This window comes from Primulina eburnea, chromosome 5 (genome assembly GCF_022965805.1).
Source record: "Primulina eburnea isolate SZY01 chromosome 5, ASM2296580v1, whole genome shotgun sequence".
In the NCBI taxonomy this organism is placed as follows: domain Eukaryota; kingdom Viridiplantae; phylum Streptophyta; class Magnoliopsida; order Lamiales; family Gesneriaceae; genus Primulina; species Primulina eburnea.
The window spans coordinates 18,427,513-18,439,253 of NC_133105.1; the positions used below are offsets into that span (position 1 = coordinate 18,427,513).

General features: G+C 39.1%; 1 long non-coding RNA gene across 1 annotated transcript; it reads left to right on the forward strand.

The window, feature by feature from the left end:
• Positions 1 to 5,902: 5,902 nt before the first annotated feature.
• LOC140831784 (uncharacterized) lies at positions 5,903 to 7,968 on the forward strand. Its single transcript, XR_012117938.1, has 3 exons — positions 5,903 to 6,206; positions 6,311 to 6,343; positions 7,703 to 7,968. It is a non-coding gene; the product is annotated as an uncharacterized lncRNA (long non-coding RNA).
• Positions 7,969 to 11,741: the final 3,773 nt, after the last annotated feature.

Consider the following 11,741-nt stretch of genomic DNA (forward strand, 5'->3'; position numbering starts at 1 on the left):
ATTTGACATTAATTAATTAGTTTCTATGTTATCATATTATTTTGCTTTAATTCTTGTGATTGGTTGGATTTGGTGTGATAAATCTTTTGAGTTTTGATATTATTGTTTCTATTTGGTACATAATAATATAAATATCGTTAATGTGCTGCACGTTGGTGATAAACCAAATCGAAAGCACACTTTGTACAATGTTGAACATGTCAATTACAGCTTGCATTGCACCCTACAAACAGATCACTACTTTTAATCGCAGCGTGCAACTGCACGCTGTCAATTGTTAATTGTTCAACTCAACAGCATATTGTGCACGCCATGGATACTTTTAATCGCAGATTTGTCAACAAATCAACAGCATGTTGCGCACGCCATGGATACCTTTAACTGCAGCGTGCAATGCCCGCTGCCAATTGTTCAATATATCAACAGCTTATTTTTCACGAAGTTGATACTTTTAACCATAGCGCGCGGTGCACGCTGTCGAAAGATAACTATCAATAGCACACTCTACACGCCGTTATTAGAGTAAACCGTAGCGTAAACCGCATGCTGCCAATAGTTTAACTATCAATAGCACACTCTGCACGTCGTTATTAGAGTAAACCGCAGCGTAAACCGCACGCTGCCAATAGTGTCAAACTTAAGATGGCTTTTAACATTACAGCGTGTGTCGTAGCGTGCATTGCACGCTGCGGATACCTTTTCGCGGCGCATATTGCACGCTGCGGAAACCCACTTTTCTTGTAGTGTTGGGATAAGTTTTGATGTGTCGTTTCATGTTGATAGTCCTTGGTTGCATTAGAAGTAGTAGGAAGCTTTTGGTGTCAAAAATTTGAGTTTATTGGTCGCATTGCGTTGCGTCTGGTGCGTCGTTTTCTTTGAGGATGTTTGGAGCGTTTTTATGGAGTCGAGTCAGTGTCAAAGCGTCCTAGGATGAGTCTCGATGGATTGGTTGACAATTTTTATGATTTAGTTAGGACTATTAAGCTTCCAATCGCGGAGTCTAGTGCAGTCAGTGCCCGAGCGGTAACTTCTTACTGCCCAGCGCCACCCTTTCTGTCTGAGGCCAGAATACCTAGCGCTCGAACAGTAATGTAATGCCCGAGATTTAATATCGTATTAAATTAAGATTAATTTTTAATCGACACGATTATGAAAAGGCTAACCGAGACACGAATGGAAAGTGTACATGTGAGATTGTGCGAGAGCCGAAGGTCTCGCGCATATGCGCGAAGAGTAGGCGTGCATATGCGCGAGCTGTGCGGAAACCAAGGAGCCAAGATCGAACCTCGCGCGCACATGCGCAACGTAAAGCACGCACATGCGCGACAGGTCCAGTAGGGTTGGCACATATGCGCCGAGTGAGGCGCGCATATGCGCGAGTGTAGTTGGGCACGAGACAGTAGGTCTCGCGCATATGCGCGGCGATGGGGCGCGCATATGCGCGAGCTGCCGAGAAGCCGAGCAACGAGACCAGTAGGTCTCGCGCATATGCGTCGATGATGTCGATTATTACAGGATGGAGAATTCCTTTGATATTTATACTAGCTATGACTCGATTATTACAGGATGGAGCAGAGGGACTCCTTATGTATTCAGTTGATTTACTGAAGTTGAGTTTATCATTGGCTGATTTACCAATGATATGAAAGTTATGGATGTTTTTCCCCGATAAGACTTTAGATCTAATTTCAGTTAGATAGATTGATTTTAGCCTTGAACTGATATTAGAAATTGTTGAAATTTTGAATCCTGATTGAGGCAGATTGCATTCAGGATGTGTTATATCTGAAGATGATATATTTGTAGATTTTAACAGAATTAAACCGTAATTAGTTGGCCGAGGTGGATATCAGTGTCGGATATTTGCGGTTTTATGAGTTTAACAGATCAGTACCGATGAGTGATGTTTTGAATCTGATTGAATCTTGCTGTTGTTCTGAATCCGTGTTTGAATCAGGTAAGTAATACTGCATTGTATATGAATAACCAATCAGTTGTGCCAGATGTTCCGAATTTAAAATGATAAATATTTCCAGCAGTGTGCAATAATTTATTCAATGTGCAGTTTGATAGCAGAAAAGGTGTTGATAGAAAAAGATGAGAGTAGATGTAGCAGAGTCTGTATACTTACAGATAAAAACAGAAAGATAGAAACTTGGAGATTGGTTCTACATATTATTGATACTTAAATAGAAATGGGAGTACATTTATATGGATTGATGACGAAACTATCGAAATCTTCCTAAGATTGTACTGCGATGTGATTATGATTGTAATTGATAGAATGCTTGAATCTGCATATATTATGTGTACAGGATGATGTACAGATAAGATCAGAAGATCAAGAGTTATGTCAGAAGAGTGATTAGACTACACTGAATGCCAAAGTTGATTATATCATACCATGATTTTCATTTGATTTTGTATTTTTGGCAGAATATACCATAAATTCTTCCACCTATCGTCTATAGATTGACGGATGGTCGGAGCCAACTATCCGGACACTGGAGAATATCCAGGAACTGTATTGTTGGATTTTAGCACTAGTTGACATGATTTATTGTCATTTGTGAGTTCTCGTACAACCACAGCTATCAAACGAGTATTGAGATGGCTCCTTTCGAAGCGTTATACGGAAATAAATATTGATCCCCTCTTTATTGGGATGATATCTCTGAGGTTCCTGAGATTGGACCTGATATGATCAGAGATATGACTGAAAAGGTGAAGCTAATTCAGAAGAAAATGAAAACAGCTCATGATAAATAGACTAAATATGCCAATGTCGGAAGATGACTGTTGGTATTTGAGACCGAAGATCGAATATATCCTTGATTGGGATAAACAGATTCGATAACAGCTGATGGTGTTGAGTTGTTACAAACTGTTGGTTGATATATACGGATGTAGTATAGCCAGTATTGCGAGATTGCTTCGATCAGAGTTATTTTGAGTTGTATTATGATATTATACTTCTTGAACGAGCATTCCAGATTAGAATCAGAATCAATAGAAGAAAGAGAATTCAGAATGAAGATCATTCTGCTGTTGAAAGTTCAGTAGAGTTATTAGGGCATTAAAGAAGCTACTTTGAAAAACAGAAACTGATATAGAACCGAGATTCTAGAATTGTTCATTGAGGTGAGTTTCTTTTAGCTTCGATATATGGATACTTCCTTTCATATCCGATATGAGTACCCATAATATGATTGCCTGTGATTTCGAGGACGAAATCATATCTTAGGGGGTGAGAAATGTAATGCCCGAGATTTAATATCGTATTAAAATACGATTATTGATTTTTAATCGAGACGATTATGAAAAGGCTAACCGAGACACGAATGGAAAGTGTACATGTGAGATTGTTCTGTGCGGAAACCAAGGAGCCATGATCGAACCTTGCGCGCACATGCGCAACGTAAAGCACGCACATGCGCGATAGGTCCAGTAGGGTTGGCGCATATGCGCGAGTTTAGTTGGGCACGAGACAGTAGGTCTCGCGCATATGCGCGGCGATGGGGCGCGTATATGCGCGAGCTGCCGAGAAGCCGAGCAACGAGACCAGTAGGTCTCGCGCATATGCGCCAATGATGTCGCGCATATGCGCGAGACGTGTAATAGGCGGAATGAGCCACTCGTCCTCTTGCATGTACGTGGATGTATATATATATATATATATATATATATATATATATATATATATATATATATATATATATATATATACACACACATGAATCCTTCCCCTTCAGAAGAAAAGAATCGAGGAAAAAGGTTTCTGAAAAAGGTTTGAAAATCCTTACGCCTTTTGTGAGAAATCCGCCGGTCCGATTTTGAATCCGACTTCGGTATTGTGTTCCTATCGACGTAGGCTACAACTGGACGTAAGTTTTGCTACGTTTTGATATGTTTTGAAATTGTGGTATTGTCAGAATCTGATAGGATTCATATATGATGTTCTTGTCATGTTAGACATCGTATAATCGAAACCGGACTGAAGAACAAATACCATATGGAATTGTTATGATTTTCGGAGTAGTTTGGAGTCGATTTGATATCAGAAATGAGTTGTTATTGATTATGAGATGTTGGAATTGATATCTGACTGATATGATATGGCTGGATATATTGATATTATGCCGTTATGTAGTTGAAACAGAATTTGATTAAATTCTGATTATATCCAGTATTGATTGAGTGGTGTATATACCATACCCTCGTTATTGTTATTGTCAGATTGAGTATTGACAGGCTTTGAGTTCGAAATTGCGACAGAGTCAGAATATCATAAAGAAAGGTATAAATTAATGTTGTGTTGGGATTGCACAACTCGAGTGAGGTTTGACTCGAGTTTCTTTAAATCACATACTTTGTTTATTGCATTGATATTTGTAATTGTTGAGATTGATGTTTGTAGTCTATTGATTTATAGCCACTGCATGTATTGACTACTGATTCGTTTAGTCAATGGCTGATTCGCCTAGTCACCGACTGATTCGTCTGATTATCGACTGATTCGTCTAAACTTTAGCTGATTCGCTTAATTACTGGCTGATTCGTCTAGTTATTGGCTGATTCGCTTAATTCTTGACTGATTCGTCAATTCTGCGGCTGTTTCGCCCAGACATTGGATATATGAATGCCGTTTAGGGATTGATTCATTCCTATCGACTGAGATTTGGTATATTTATCATTATCCAAACATTGAGATCCCTAGGTTAGAGTTGAGTCGAGTCTGAGACGACGCGTTGTTAGAGTCGAGTCTGAGTCTGAGTGTGATTCATTGCTTGATATTGATTTATGTTTCTGATTTGATACATGATATAAATAATTCTTATATGCTTTTGTATATGCTTTTATATAATTGCATGTTTACATTGTTTATATTGGGATGTAATTCTCACCGGAGTTATCCGGCTGTTGTCTTGTTTTGTATGTGTGCATGACAACAGGTGGGGCTGGATCAGGGTCAAGAAGAGGATGAGAGAAGACAGTTAGCGTGGAGATCCGGACTTAGGAGTATATCTGTTATATCACCTGAGATGTAGTGAAGAAACAATAGTTATTATGATTTCTTGTTGTACAGGACTTGTACTTAGATCTGATTAGTGATCTTGTAAATGAGATAAGACTTATTTCATATGCTGCGTACTCTCGTGTTTTAAAAAAAATAAAAATTTAGACCCTGTTTATTTTAATTGATTAATTATTCCCAGCAAGTAATTAAGAATTGAATTAAGTTCGGGTCCCCACAAGTAAGATATTACCGCCCGAGCACGGGGCCAGCGGAGGGATGTTTGGCTTTCATTTAGCTTTATTTTCCAATAGTGAGTCCATATCTTTTATTGTTTGGGATATGTTCACACATCATTTTAGATTTAGTTTTGGTGTTTGATGTCATGGTTAGTATGATTCAACGATGTAAAGTCCCGAGTGTTCTAGAACGTCATAAGCCACTTATTTAATTCCGGGTTGAGTACGAGCAATACGTCTAAGTTATGAAAGCTAAGCACTTGATAATGTGTTAGTATGTGCAGCAGTGGCCCCAAGCGAGATCCAACGAATCTTTCAACACTATGTAAGTATGGCCCACGTGCAAAAGAAAATATTTTATGTTTTTGAGGTATGTTAAATGTCTTGTGACCAACTATGAACGGGTTTGGAAGTCTGTGAACGTGGCTGAGGACCTCTCCACCTCGGTAAAGCATAACCGAGTTTAGATCAGGATTAGGAAGCGCTAAAACGTGACCAGAGACCAATCCACCTGGTGAAGTGTAATGACCCGAATCCTTGTTTTGAATGAAGTATTAATTAAGAGATAATTAATGAGTTGTTAATTAAGTTTTATTAAATAATTGATAAATCGGGCTCAAACTGTTGGGATCTACCGAACTTTAAATGGATAACCCGATCTACTTCAGATTACATTATCTCGAGAAATCCAACTAGGCAAATGAGATCCTGACACGTGACAAATAAGATTGATTCGGATTTTCTGAAATAGTCCAGATGCAGCCTATAAATGGAAGCCGGATTCTTTTGTTTCCTTCACCGCATTCTTCAGAGAGAGTTCTAGTTGCACCTTAGGTTTTCTAGCCAGTTTCTAGGGCACTTTGGTGACGGGAAGTTTCGGAGCTAGTATCGACTCGAGGAGGGGTCGGTGAACTGAGATCGAGACATCATCAGCGGGCTGAAGACGGATGCAGGTATAATCCTAAATCCTTAGATAGTGATTTAAGGATCATTAGGGAGAACTGGTAGCATGTTTGATCTGGTTTGATAGTTATTTCATTATGTTGGTATTGTCTAGGTTCAGAGCTTTTTGTCAGATTGTTTTAGTGAGGTACGTGATGTACTGTAACGCCCCAGACTTGACGACTGTCCTCACTGTACCAAGACGAGTCTTTTCAGCGTGCTTATGTCCTCACTCACACGCACCCTAGGAAACTTCCAAGGAGGTCACCCATCCCAAAATTGCCCCAAGTCAAGCACGCTTAACTTTGAATTTCTTATGTGATGAGCTACCGAAAAGAAGATGCACCTTCGTGATATGAGTAGTACAAATCAAATCTTTTAAGCCTTCTTCAACTGTACAGTCCATTACATTGAACAGTGTCGGAATCCCTCTCATTCCCGTGTGGGTCGGTTCATTCATGTTCCCTCCACCTAGAAGCCTGCCAGGAGCCGCTCATTGTCCGTGCAACTGATGGCACCGACGATCACCCCCCGCCCTCTTCGGCCCCGGGCCTCACATGCCCACCAGCTTCCGCTTGGTTCGTCCCCGAACCACACCGTACTAAGAGAGAACCTGGCTCTGATACCACTTGTAACGCCCCAGACTTGACGACTGTCCTCACTGTACCAAGACGAGTCTTTTCAGCGTGCTTATGTCCTCACTCACACGCACCCTAGGAAACTTCCCAGGAGGTCACCCATCCCAAAATTGTCCCAAGTCAAGCACGCTTAACTTTGAAGTTCTTATGTGATGAGCTACCGAAAAGAAGATGCACCTTCGTGATATGAGTAGTACAAATCAAATCTTTTAAACCCTCTTCAACTGTACAGTCCATTACATTGAACAGTCTCGGAATCCCTCTCATTCCCGTGTGGGTCGGTTCATTCATGTTCCCTCCACCTAGAAGCCTGCCAGGAGCCGCTCATTGTCCGTGCAACTGATGGCACCGGCGATCACCCCCCGCCCTCTTCGGCCCCGGGCCTCACATGTACTGACTGAGATATCCAAGCGTAGTATACACACTTATATGCTGAATATTTATCTGTTGCATGATACATGTTTTACTGCTTTGACATATTATGCATGGCATATCATGTTGAGCCTGATATCTTTTGAGATATACCTCGTTTGTTGGGGCCGCGCAGCCCTATTCTGTATTGTGGACGATGGGGCATCGAGAGCTACAGTGTCCGACGGGACCCGCGGGCTCTGATGACCTGGACATTGCAGGTCCACGTCTTGATGATGATAGTGGGAGTCAAAACATGCCTAGACCAGATAAGAGACTACACACTCAGGCGCCTCTAGACTGAGCATGAGATTCTTGACTTGATCCTTGATATCCGAGCATATTGCATTTCGCATGCATCATATCAGTTTGTATACTCGTACATTCTCGTATTGGGCGATTGTCGCTCACTTCCTTGGTTTCATCTTGGGCACCCCATTCCACGGGGCAGGTCTTAGGTTGGACGGTTCGGACGACCAAGGCAGTGGCTAGAGCAGTTGGGTTTTCGGTGGTGATCCAGTGAAGGTTCTATGTGGTTTATCGTTTTCTCGTTCGGATTATGTTTTTGTTACGGTTGTATTGATGTTTAAGACTGCTGTTATTTTTCTGTTTTTGTTTGGGTTGTAAGATGATTAAGTAATTGGTTTCCGCTGTTTAATTGTAGTTATTAAGTTTTAATGTTGTAGGTTTATTAGTCTGTTTAGTAGTGGCTCGGGTAAGGACGCTACATAAAGCATGATTGGGGATCTCATGTATATGGTAGTGGATCTTCCCTGCTAGTCCAATTCTGTTGTTAATTCTGATCAGGCGCGTTTATGTATAGGTCACTTGCTTTGAAACATAACACAAAATTACGATGTTATGTACGCTCAAGTATGTATGATGCAAGGACGGTTGCAAAAATTTTTATGATGTGATGGCACGTCTATGTTTATGTTATTACGTGCAAGTTTCAAGTATGTACTTATACTTTAAAGATGCATGTGATTTTATTATATAGTACTTGTTATCCCCAGTTTACACAAGTTGAGTATTTAGATTCACTAGATTTGATCGATGCATGCGATGACGAGTATGAGGAGACGGGGGGTGGGGACCAATGAGCGGCTTGGACTGTGCGGGAGGCTAAACCCGAGGACCGCCAATGTTTTTATGCATGACGATTTTTGTCGGGACCTGAACCTAATTCATTGCTTAATCCTTTTTGAGAATCATTAAATCAATTACAATAAATAGGGTCTAATTTTTTTAAAAAAATACAAGAATACCCAATATATGAAATAAATATTTTTTCATTTACAAGATCACTATCCAGATCTAAGTACAAATCCTGTACAAAAGTAAATCATACAACTACTGTTCATTTACTACATATCAAGTAATGAAACAAATCTACTCCTAAGTCCGGATCTCCACGCGAACTTGTCCTCTCATTCTCTTCTTGACCCTGATCCTGTCCCACATGTTGTCATGCACACATACAAACAAGACAACTGTCGGATAACTCCGGTGATAATATAATCCCAGTATAAACAATGAAGACATGGAATCATATAAAAATATATATAAAAGTATAAACAATCATCAATAACATGTATCAAGTCCGAAAACATGAATTGATATAAAACTGTAAATAAACTCGTAACTCATTACCTCAGACTCAACTCATCTCTTATCTAGGGATCCCGGTTTCCGGACATTGTCTCACATATCGAATCTCAGCGATAGGAGTCGATCTGCTCCTAAGCAAACATCGATATAAACCAAACATCCAGTGTCTTGGCATATCCGTCAAAGACTTGGCATATCCTACCGACTTGGCATGTCCTGCCAAAGACTAGGCATCTCCGCCCATGACTTAATACATGCTTTGCTATAAATCAATAGACTAAGCATATCAATTTCATTCAATTGCAAACACCAATGCAATAAAGCAAAGTATGTGGTTTTACGGGGAACTCGAGTCCAGTCTGACTCGGGTCGATCTCCCGGGTAACATTGATTTATACCTTTCTTTCGTTGGGGTTCGGCTCTGATCTATCTTCGAATCCTTTGATATATCAATCTGGAAGGACATTCCCAATAGGCATAATATCAATATATCTCAAATCAATACTGAATATAATCAGAACTCAATCAAATTCTGTTTCAACGGCATAACGGCACAAACTCAATATACCCAGCAATACAATATCAGTCAGATATCAATCCCAACATCTCATAATCGATAACAATATAAATTTGATATCAATTATCAATCATATTTATTCTGAAATTCATAACAATTTCATACGGTATTTGTTCTTCTATCCGGTCTCAATTATCTGATGTATAACATGTCGAGAACATCATACATGAATCATATCGATTCTGGAAACATCATAATTTCAAAACATATCAAAACATAATAAAACTTACGTCCGTGTGAAGTCGTTGTCACGAGGATCACATAATTAAACTCAGATCAAAATTTTAACGGGCGGATTTTGAACAAATCGAATTCTAAATTCAAGAAGTCAAAAGTTTCCCTGGAACTCTCGATTCTTCCCTGGAATTCTGAAGACAATTGCAACTTAGATAAGGTGGCTTCCTCTAAGTGCAGTACATCTCGCGCATATGCGCGACCCTCCTCGACGCATATGCGCGAGACCTACTGGTCTCCGAAATAATCTTCTCGGCAGCTCGCGCATATGTGCGCCCCATCGTGGAGCATATGCACGAGGTTCTCTGGACTTGGCATCATTTCAATACATCTCCTCGCGCATATGCGCGCCCTGTCTCGCGCATATGCGCGAGGTCTTCTGCCTGCCTCACGCATATGCGCGCATCGGTGCCGCGCATATGCGCGAGGGGTACTGTCCTCGCACATTGAATCTTCTTATACAACTCAAATCAAGTCTCGGAGCGATTCTTCTAATCACATCAAATTAGAAATCAATAATCGCCAATTAACAGCAAATAAATCTCGAGAATTACAATTTTAATACTCGAATTTTTATGACATTGCTTCATGTTGTTGGAACAAGTTATTTTTCTAGAAAACTTTATTTGTAACCTTTTTCTTGCAAATATTTTGGTCGAACAGCTTAACTTTATTGCAATTTGAATGATTACTATCTACTTAAGAAAATTTTTATTTTTCCGCAAATTTTAAAATAATTTAAAAATATGGTACGTCACACAGCGCCTCCTCATATCATCAAATCCTACAACATTCAAACCCAGTGAATCTAATGGCTCAGCACGTTCTAAACATGAGTATAAAATAATACATATACAAACACATGCAATAAAATCATACTTTTAATAAAAAGAGCTTTTAAGCGTAAATAAATAGTAAATCGTAAAATCATTTATTTGTAAAGCTTTCAATCCTTCTTATCATTTCGAGTGAAGTTTGATCCTTGAAAGTGACTAGCTTTTATCCTATGGTCAGTTTTCAACTCCACATGGCCCATGGGAACAGGCACTAGGCTCGGCCGTGGGAATACGATCGTCGGGCTCCCTCTAGGGTTTTTTCCCGTAAACGGGCTCCCTCTGGGGCCTTTTCCCTCACGATATCCCCACAAAATTGTAAGTTCACAGTTCCTTCTTAAAACGGATCCCTCACATATTGTAAGTTCATCGTTCCTTCTAGAAACGGATCCCTTACATATCTTCTTTGTCACAGTCAATTCACATCTTTCAAAATATTTTTTGTTTTCTTTTTTAAATATTAAAATATCGTATCATTTCCATATTTGAAAAAGAACATTTTTAAGAGTAAAAATCGTAAAATATCATGACTTTTCAAAAAAATCATTTACAATAAAAATTGCACATCTTTACCAAAAATTGTAAAATATAATATTTCAAAAAAATCTTCATAAAATATCATTTAACATGTGTTATGATCCTTCAGAACGTTTCCAAGCTATTACGTATTACCCAAGTGTTAAATGATCGTTTTTCCTCTATACGTAAAATTCTCGATTTTGACTTATTCTTACTTTTAATAACATGGGCTTATCCCAAATAATTATTTAGGCTTAAATATAATTTTTCATAATTTTATTTATCTTAAATTCGAGGCTTTCTATTCAATTCTTTAATTAATAATTCGTGCGGCGTTTAATTCCCGATTTAATTAAAACTTTAATATTTTCATCCCAAACTTTAAACATAGGCTTTTTATTACCTAAACTACCCTTGTGAGTCATGAACTTTGAATTTTCTTTTTAATTTAGCAATATTTACCTTTAATTGAACCCACCGAGCCATCTCCAAATTTTTCCGAGCCAGACCCTAGCCAACCCATCTCCGTACCCTCCTGACCAGCCCTGACCCTTTATGTGGGGCCGTTAACTCCTAATCGTTATTACGATACAATTTGATTAAAGTTAATTAATTACAGCGGAAAACGAATTAAAATTTTCTCTACAATGAGACCAAAATATCTTGTTTGAATACTAAAAATAATATTTCATCTCACATCATAAAATATACCCAAACATAATC